A 10,000-nucleotide genomic window follows, 5' to 3' on the forward strand; every position below is an offset into this window, starting at 1 on the left:
GGTGTGATGGTAAGCCCCGCCTGAGCTCTGGTGAAAGCCCGGCAAAATTTCGGAAATCAACTTTTTCGTACAGTTACTGCCCGGAACATCCACTACTTTCCTATATAGGGAAGAGGTTGTCGAGAAAGAAAAAAGTTGAAAAATTTTCTAAGTCCGAAAATTTCCAAGACCGGTTTTTGGTGGTGACCGGGCGGCAGTTGAGCGGGCGGCCCGGCCTGAGCTCAGGTGAAAGTCCGGCAAAAATTCGGAAATCGACTTTTTCGTACAGTTACTGCCCGGAACATCCACTACTTTCCTATATAGGGAAGAGGTTGTCGAAAAAAAGAAAGTTGAAAAATTTTCTAAGTCCGAAAAATTGAAAAATTTTTCTAAGTCCCGACGACGTGGTAGTGACGTGGTTGGCGGGACTTGGACGTATAAAGGCCGATGAAAAAAAATGGAAATGGAAATGAAAATTTCTCGATTTCCGACGACGGTGTTTGGCAACGACTCTCTCGCCCGGCCACTGGTCGGCGCGAGAGAGGAGTGAGCGAGACCCGTCGATTCGAAAAGAGAAGCCGTCACACCGTCGAGGCGTGGCGGCTCTCAAGTGGGTTGGTCGGGCGTGTCGTGATGACTCGCGACCGTAAAAAATTCCCACTCAAATTCTCCCATTTCCGACGACGGTGTTTGGCAACGACTCTCTCGCCCGGCCTCTGGTCGGCGCGAGAGAGGAGTGAGCGAGACCCGTCGATTCGAAAAAAAGCCGTCACACCGTCGAGGCGTGGCGGCTCTCAAATGGGTTGGTCGGGCGTGTCGTGATGACTTGCGACCGTAAAAAATTCCCACTCGTCGAAAATTTTCTAAGTCCCAACTTTGAAAACGACGGTTCCTGAAAGTCGGCTGGCGGTTGGATGGGGCAATGTCCCCGTCCAATCGCTAAAAATGAGCCGGAAAACGGAGACATTATGCGGCGGAACATTAGTGGTTTTCCTTAGTATAGAAGAGGTCTCGATTCCTAAACTCGGAAAAATTTTCAGAGTCCCAAAAATTTTCGAAGTGTCGAATAGTTTGGTTTCTCGAATTGAAAATTTTTTTCAAATTTGCGACATTACGACAAGCAGCGATTGTAAAGCCCGGTCCAAATTTTTCAAACGAGTCTTACTTCTTGTTAGTCCGCCTGGCCGATACCAAAGAATGGCCGACCGTCGACTATCGGGCGAATAGACGGGTGAAAGAAATAAAGTCGAAGCCGGTGGTTGGATAGATATCGAAGGGAAGGCGAAAGAGGCGAAAAGGAAAGCGCGAAATTTCTTTAGTAGCTTCGACGCAAAAACTTTGGTATCGACGGGGAGCTTTGGGAAATGAAACGAAGACGCAGAATGGGAAGTTGTCCGGTTCGGCGTTAGTTGTAGTTTCATTTCCACCGTAGCTGAGCTCCTTTCCGCCCGCCACTTCACATGATTTTAGTTTCGATTCCGTTCGATCGCGCTTGCACTGTCTTTGTTTTTTTTTCACTGCTTGGATCGCGGCTTTGCTCTAACCAGTTTAGCCCCATGCGATCAAAAAGTCTTAAAAAAAAAAAACCGTTGAACGGAGACGAACTCGATGAGCTGTCGGTGTGTGAAATATCATTCCTTCGGTAAAACCGTTTTCGAAATTTCCGATGGTCGGTATATGTAAAAATATATCCGAACCGCGATGTGGACGGGAATTCAAACGCCCGCTTCACCGATTGGTGCGACAGCTGAGAAGCTCGTCACTCGATCCAACGACTCTTGGTCGAAAAGTTCAGAAGAGGTGCGCGCGTCAAACATTTTTTTGGTTTCGGACGTTTCGTTTCTTCGGCACGTGTGGTTTGTCTGTGGCCGTCTGTGAGAGAAATCGGACGCTTGTTCTTTGTTATTTTACCGTAACAAGACAAGACGGGAAAGATTCTTTCTTCCAAACTTACGGCATCATAACCATCAGCGTTTACCGTCAGCGACGATACGGAAGAGAAAAGAAAATGGTGCGCGTCTTTTCACTTTTTGACACCGTATCAAAAAAAAATTACCGTTCAGGCGGAAATGTGTGTGTGTGTGTGTGAGCCGAGAGATAAAAAATAAAAAAGCCACCAAACAGAACGCTTTCAAATTATTTCGTGCGGCGTGCGCATATTTCACATTTTGCCGTTTGACGGAAGCTCGTTGTGTGGAACACAGAAGTGGAGATGGACGGAGTTGAAGGGGGGCGAAGACGGCCCGGTCGGACAAAGTCAAGAGATTGAAATATACGAGAGAATTGGGTGGAAGTGATGGCAAATCTATAAAATTCAAAAATCGGATGAGATGCGAGGACCGCAAAATGTGGCGTCGACTCTGACTCTCTTTTACTACGAACTTCCCTTCGACGGAAGATATCGAGAGCTGAGCTGAGCGCCCGCTGAGTATGGCCGGCGTAATTACAAACGAGTTACGGTTGGAGCTATATCGATTGTACGTATCCCGAACGTTCATCGAACAAGCCAGATCAACTCGGCGCCCGGTAAGATGTACGCTCAGTTATGGCCATGACACACGAAGGGAGAATTCAAACGGCTGTGAGTGTACGGCCCGCCCGGAGTTGTGTGTAGGCAGTGACCTCTCAAGAAAAAACGTAAAAAATTTTTTTTTGACAGTCACCGGTCTGCGACAAGTAATCAGTACGAAACTTGGGTGCAATGCAAAAAACATTTTGAGAATCCTTGCTTGACAACAACGAATCTAACACGATAAAAAAAACGATCCCCATCGGTGTACCGCTTGCTTTTCTCGCGCTTCGGCGCAGAATCGCTTATTCAGCTGCCCTTGGAATATGTTCGTTTCGTGCATACTTGATCTCGGTCATTCTTCGGTGAACTCTTAAAGAATTGCGCACTTTTATAGGGGTAGTCTGGTTGCTTGTCTCGACTTGAAATGATTTGTTTTTTTCCGCCCATGACTTTCTATACGATGCCTCTATGCTGGCCTCTGACCGCGGTTGTTCCGAGTTTTCTCTTTCTCTTCGAAAGTCTTTGCGGAAAATTCTGCCTCGTGTGACCGTTGAGCGGTGAGGTGTGTGTGTGTGTGTGTGTCGTGCGGGGTGATGCGAGAGTGTGCCTCGGCGGTGGAAAAATAAAAATAAAACTCTGAGCCCACAAAAATTTAAAAGATGTATGCTTGTCAGCTTAGTAAAGCAGGCTTGACTTATGAGCATACAGCACGCCACATATGACCGTCGAAAACCGTAATACGGGAAAAAAAGTTGATGAATATATCAAGACCGGTCGAATGAATCCGATTCACTTTGGGCTCATAGACCGTTGAATGGTCTTTGACTTTGGAAATTGAAATGAAAAAAATCCAACAAACGGATCGGATCGGTGTTTCTCTTCACTGGGACTCGCTGTGACACGCCAGGCGTTGCGATCAAAAATTTTAGTTTCCGAAGAAAAAGAAAAAAAACGAAAAACGTGTTGATTTGGTGTGTGTTTGGTGATGCGTGGGCGAAATAAAAACCCGCAACTCGCCGGATGCATATCAAACAAACATACACGAAATACCTGGTTGATCCTGCCAGTAGCATATGCTTGTCTCAAAGATTAAGCCATGCATGTCTAAGTACAAGCCGCTAGACGGCGAAACCGCGAATGGCTCAATAAATCAGTTATGGTTCCTTAGATCCACTCCATCCTACTTGGATAACTGTGGTAATTCTAGAGCTAATACATGCACTCGAGCCTCGACTGCGGGCTTTCGGGCTCGCAGAAGAGGTGCTTTTATTAGATCAAAACCAGTCGGGGCCGGGCTTTCGGGCTCGCGCACCGTACCAATTTTGGTGACTCTGGATAACTTCACGCCGATCGCACGGCCTTCGCGCCGGCGACGTATCTTTCAAATGTCTGCCTTATCAACTGTCGATGGTAGGTTACGCGCCTACCATGGTTGCAACGGGTAACGGGGAATCGGGGTTCGATTCCGGAGAGGGAGCCTGAGAAACGGCTACCACATCCAAGGAAGGCAGCAGGCGCGCAAATTACCCACTCCCGGCACGGGGAGGTAGTGACGAAAAATAACGATACGGGACTCTTCCGAGGCCCCGTGATTGGAATGAGTACACTTTAAATCCTTTAACGAGGAACCATTGGAGGGCAAGTCTGGTGCCAGCAGCCGCGGTAACTCCAGCTCCAATAGCGTATATTAAAGTTGTTGCGGTTAAAAAGCTCGTAGTCGGATGTCTGTCTTCGGCCGGGCGGCGCCGCTCTGAATCAAGGGTGTTGCGTTTCACGCTCTGGGAGCCCGGGTGTCAAAGCCCGACTCTCTTCACGGTCGGACAACATCGCCGGAGTGGTGGTCGGTGCGTCGTTGTTGTATCTGCGGCCAGAGTTGGAAAGTTCTTTCGGGTTCTTTTTTAAATTTTGGTCGTAGTTGACTCGATTCGCTCCACCCAGTCAATCGTTCGGGGTGCCCTTCACCGGGTGTCTCGGGCGGCCGGCAACGTTTACTTTGAACAAATTAGAGTGCTCAAAGCAGGTGTATCCCAACGCCTGAATATCGCAGCATGGAATGATGGAATAGGACCTCGGTCCGATTTTGCTGGTCTTTTACTTTTGGACCCGAGGTAATGGTCAATAGAGACGGACGGGGGCATTCGTACTGCGGCGACAGAGGTGAAATTCTTGGACCGCCGCAAGACGAACAACAGCGAAGGCATTTGCCAAGAATGTTTTCCTTGATCAAGAACGAAAGTTAGAGGTTCGAAGGCGATCAGATACCGCCCTAGTTCTAACCATAAACGATGCCAACCAGCAATCCGTCGGAGTTACTCCAATGACTCGACGGGCAGCTTCCGGGAAACCAAAGTCTTTGGGTTCCGGGGGAAGTATGGTTGCAAAGCTGAAACTTAAAGGAATTGACGGAAGGGCACCACCAGGAGTGGAGCCTGCGGCTTAATTTGACTCAACACGGGAAACCTCACCAGGCCCGGACACTGGAAGGATTGACAGATTGAGAGCTCTTTCTTGATTCGGTGGGTGGTGGTGCATGGCCGTTCTTAGTTGGTGGAGCGATTTGTCTGGTTAATTCCGATAACGAACGAGACTCTAGCCTGCTAAATAGGTGACGGGTTTTATCAATTGAAACCGAAGGGAGTACGGAGGCGTCGGGATCAGGTGGCGGCGATTCGGGTCTCGGTGGGACTGGTTCCTTTAGTGAGGCAATCTCTCGGCTTGGTTTCGTTGTGCTCTGTTCGTCGGGTGTACGGCCTTCACGGGTTGGTTGCCTGGCGGATGAGGTATGGCGGGGCTTTGTCGGGAATGTCTCGCGGGGGCTGGCTCTATTGTTATTCGGTCGTCGTCATCCCCGGCGATACCTTCTGCTCTCGCGTCCGTCACGCAGTCTTCTTAGAGGGACAAGCGGCGTCCAGCCGCGTGACAGTGAGCAATAACAGGTCTGTGATGCCCTTAGATGTCCTGGGCCGCACGCGCGCTACACTGAAGGAATCAGCGTGTTTCACTCTCCCTGTCCGAAAGGACCGGGTAACCGCTGAACCTCCTTCGTGGTTGGGATTGGGGACTGCAATGATCCCCATGAACCAGGAATCCCTAGTAGGCGCGGGTCACTAGCCCGCGTCGATTACGTCCCTGCCCTTTGTACACACCGCCCGTCGCTACTACCGATTGAATGATTTAGTGAGGCCTTCGGACGGGCTTGTCGGGGTGCCGTCGAGTGGGGAGCAATCTCTGCCCGTGCGGTGCCTACCAACGGCGAGACTGAAAGATGGTCGAACTTGATCCTTTAGAGGAAGTAAAAGTCGTAACAAGGTTTCCGTAGGTGAACCTGCGGAAGGATCATAAACGAACAAGACAAATGTTTTGCGCATATGGCTTTGGTTGAGCACGAAACAACTAAAAGTTGCAAAACAAAAAAACCCCATCAAAAGTCTTTCGGCGTAAGACATCGTATGAACTATGTGTGGGTTGACGGAAGAAAATCATTTATTTTGAACGGGTATCAGGCGCTCTGATGCGCGGTGGTTTAAAGCGGATTCGCCTTTTCAAATTGATTTTTCTTTCCTCTCGGCTCAAAAAAAAACACAAAGTCTTTCGATTTGGTCTATGGCCGTGAGCAAATTCTTCCTGCTTCGATGGTGAATGTCTCTATAGATTCATTCGACCTTTAGCGGCGCTCACAGTGTTGACGTTAGTAGAGTGAAGAATACGATAGCCCGCCTGGGCCGCGAGTACCGAAGGAACAATAAAGGAGATTTTATAAAGTCTTAGTCCCTAAATCAAACACTTTGAAAAATAAAAACTCGGTGGATGGAGAGTCGGAAAAAAAAAAAACATCAAGATTTTGAACGGGTATCAGGCGCTCTGATGCGCGGTGGTTTAAAGCGGATACGCCCAATCGAAATTGTTTTTTTTTGTTTCTCTCTTCGTCTTCGGGATTTTTTGATTCTCGGTGGGGGACGAAAGTGTGAGACTTTACTCTGGACGTTCTTTTCGGGCGTAGATACTCGTGGTTGCGTGCGTGTGCGTCGTATAGACTAACACTCCAAAGCCCGACACTATGCCGTTGAAAACCGAATGTTTTTTAAGCTTGCCCTTCGCCCTCTCGATGAAGTAGGAAGAATTCAAAATCACAATAACACACTAAACCCAAATTCTAGTACGAGTGTTTATCGGAACATTTTCTTTCTGGCTTTCTTTCTCCGCCCTCGCATTCATTTGCTTGGGCGGGTTGGAGAAAAAGAGAGAAGAAAACGAATATGTCGTTTTATATACGACCCTGAACGGTGGATCACTAGGCTCGTGGATCGATGAAGAGCGCAGCAAAGTGCGCTAATCCATGCGAACTGCAGAACACATGGAGCATCGAAATCTTGAACGTAAATGGCGGCCCAGCTTCTCGCTCGGGCCACATCTGACTGAGGGTCGGTCGAATGATGAACGAACAGAGATTTTTTCAGTCTTGGTTTTGCATGTTGGGTCGCGGCGAGATTTATTTTTCACCCGGCCTGACCGCATAAAAGCTCCCGAATCTCTAACGTCTGGGTGCCGCGCGACTTAAGTGTCCGCGATGCCTCAAATACAAAAAAGGGGGAAAAATAAAAGAAGGTTCGCCCTGTTTTGTTTTTTTCCTCTCTATTCAAAAGAAACCTTTTTCGATGGCAAAACAGATGGGAAATTTTTGAGCCAACTCAAAAAAAAATTTTAGAAATAAACACATCTTCTCGAACAAGGTGTCGGCTGCGTGTGCGCGATATACCGCTTCAACGCGAGTTTAGTTGTGTGTGTGCGCCGGGCGTGTCGAAGTGTCGACCACCGCGAATTATCACTCACTCTAACCGCTCGTTATGCAAGCTTGGTTCGCGCACGACGCGTTGTTTCAATACAAAAAGCCGCAGGACGCCCTGTCACTTTTCGTAAATTAATTTTTGCGAATAACGAGAGACTCGCTTTATTTCGAAAAAAAAAAATTTGAACCGGCAATTATTCAATCTTTCCCGGCTTTAAAACGCCAAAGTCTGCCGAGCTAGATAAAGTGTTGTCTCCTTTTGAAAACAAACAATTCATTCTGACCTCAGTTTAGATGAGACTACCCGCTGAACTTAAGCATATCAGTAAGCGGAGGAAAAGAAACTAACAAGGATTCCCTTAGTAGCGGCGAGCGAACAGGGATGAGCCCAGCACCGAACCTCGCGCCCGGTTGAGCGGGTGCCGAGGAATGTGGTGTTCGGGAGGATCGTGCGCGTCTGTCCGGTATCTATCGTCCAAGTCTCCATGAACGGGGCGAGCAACCCACAGAGGGTGTCAGGCCCGTAGATAAGACGAGCCGAGACCGTGCATCGGATCCCTTCCCAAGAGTCGGGTTGCTTGAGCGTGCAGCCCTAAGCGGGAGGTAAACTCCTTCTAAGGCTAAATATCGCCACGAGACCGATAGCGAACAAGTACCGCGAGGGAAAGTTGAAAAGAACTTTGAAGAGAGAGTTCAAGAGTGCGTGAAACCGTTCAGGGGGTTAAACGGGTGGGCCCTCGAAGGTCGAACAAGTCCCCGCTCCCGGCACTTGGTTGTATGCCCTTAACGCTGCATGGAGACTGCCTGAATTGGCGGCTCTCTTGCATAAGTCGTTCTGCGATCGCAATAGCCACGCCAAGGTCCGCAAGTGGGGGGCCTAGTAGGACTCCGCGACCGACTGGGTGTCTGTTACACGGGGCGTCCGTTAGCGAGTTTCGTGGTTACCTTCGCGGGTGCCGCGATGACGAGCGCGGCGTTTCCCAACAGTACTGCCCGGTCGTGACCTGTCTCCTCCCGGGAGGTGTCGTAGCTTTTTTTTGTAAAAGAGAAAAAGTTGCGGTGCTCAACCTGTGGAGGCCCAGAGCGGAGAGTAGAAGTCGGGTCCCACCCGACCCGTCTTGAAACACGGACCAAGGAGTCTAACATGTGCGCAAGTCGTCGAGAAATTATCAAACTAAACTCGCGAGGCGCAATGAAAGTGAAGCGGCCCCGATGAGGGTGCATCCGCGAGGGGTGATCCCGTCTCGAACAGAGCGGGCGCAACCCCAGGGCGTCCGAATGCTCGCGAGATCTTTCCCCCTTAAAAGGGTTTGGTCGAGTCGGCCGGACGAACCCAGAGCGCACACGTTGGGACCCGAAAGATGGTGACCTATGCCTGGCCAGGACGAAGCCAGGGGAAACCCTGGTGGAGGTCCGCAGCGATTCTGACGTGCAAATCGATCGTCGGAGTTGGGTATAGGGGCGAAAGACTAATCGAACCATCTAGTAGCTGGTTCCCCCCGAAGTTTCCCTCAGGATAGCTGGTGCTCGCAAAGAGAACAAACGGAGTTTCATCCGGTAAAGCGAATGATTAGAGGCCTTGGGGTCGAAACGACCTCAACCTATTCTCAAACTTTCAATGGGTGAGAAGCCCGGCCTTTTTCCTTGATTGAGGCCGCGGCAATTGATTTGAATCTGAGCGCCCAGTGGGCCATTTTTGGTAAGCAGAACTGGCGCTGTGGGATGAACCAAACGCCCGGTTAAGGCGCCTAAACGACGCACATTTCGGATCCCACGAAAAGGAGTTGGTTGCTAAAGACAGCAGGACGGTGGCCATGGAGGTCGGAATCCGCTCAGGAGTGTGTAACAACTCACCTGCCGAAGCAACTAGCCCTTAAAATGGGAGGCGCTATAGCGTCGTGCCTATACCGGGCCGTCGGTCGGCAGAGCGAATAACGTCCGTGTCAGCTCGAAGAGAGCGACGGCGCTGAGGCCCCGACGAGTAGGGGGGTCGCGACGGTGAGCGTAGAAGGGTTGTGGGCGTGAGCCTGCCCGGAGCCGCCGTCGGTGCAGATCTTGGTGGTAGTAGCAAATACTCCAGAGGGATCCTGGAGGACTGACGCGGAGAAGGGTTTCATGTGAACAGTGGTTGGACATGAGTCAGTCGATCCTAAGCCGCAGGCGAAAGCCGACCTAGTGACGGGCGTGATGTGTTGCATCTATCGTATGAGTAGCGGGCGTGGTTGTGGTTGAGTCGTGTGTCGGTGATTCTTCTGTGGTGTGCGCGAAGAGAAAAAATCTAAAGTTGCGGGGTCAAAGAAAACACATGAATAAGAAAGCTTGTGAGAATGATAGAAGGTTAAAAGAAGTGTCTTTTTCCTTTTTTTGATTTCTCTTAGCCGGTATTTGATTGTTTTTCTCCCGTCTCTTTTATTTTCCTAGTACCGTTCATCGCGTTATGGCATCGCATGCTTCTTTCGCAGCGCCTTCGAAAATATGAAACCATGTATCGTATAACGTGAGACGCCACCCAGGTTAAGGCGAAAGGGAATCCGGTCCTGATTCCGGAACCAGGCTGCGGCTACGTCCGCGATAAAACGACTTTAACCCTCGTAATGTCACGGTCGCGGTAACGCGACACAAACCGGAGAAGCTGCCGAGAACCCCGGGAAGAGTTTTCTTTTCTGCTTGAGGGACCGAGACCCTGGAATCCCGTCGCGGGGCGAGAGGGTTATGGATTTAGC

At 49.8% G+C, this 10,000-nt stretch overlaps 3 non-coding genes across 3 annotated transcripts in view; all 3 read left to right on the top strand.

Moving 5' to 3' along the window:
- Positions 1-3,538: 3,538 nt before the first annotated feature.
- LOC124319224 lies at positions 3,539-5,833 on the top strand. The gene has a single exon (XR_006912920.1). It is a non-coding gene; the product is annotated as a small subunit ribosomal RNA (ribosomal RNA).
- A 930-nt stretch (positions 5,834-6,763) lies between these two features.
- Positions 6,764-6,916, top strand: LOC124319232. Its single transcript, XR_006912928.1, has one exon. It is a non-coding gene; the product is annotated as a 5.8S ribosomal RNA (ribosomal RNA).
- A 641-nt stretch (positions 6,917-7,557) lies between these two features.
- Positions 7,558-10,000, top strand: part of LOC124319228 — a 4,576-nt gene continuing 2,133 nt past the window's right edge. The window contains exon 1 of the ribosomal RNA XR_006912924.1: positions 7,558-10,000. This exon is cut by the window's right edge and continues 2,133 nt beyond it. This is a non-coding gene — a ribosomal RNA (large subunit ribosomal RNA).

The sequence above is a fragment of the Daphnia pulicaria genome, unplaced genomic scaffold, assembly GCF_021234035.1.
Source record: "Daphnia pulicaria isolate SC F1-1A unplaced genomic scaffold, SC_F0-13Bv2 h1tg000140l, whole genome shotgun sequence".
NCBI lineage: Eukaryota > Metazoa > Arthropoda > Branchiopoda > Diplostraca > Daphniidae > Daphnia > Daphnia pulicaria.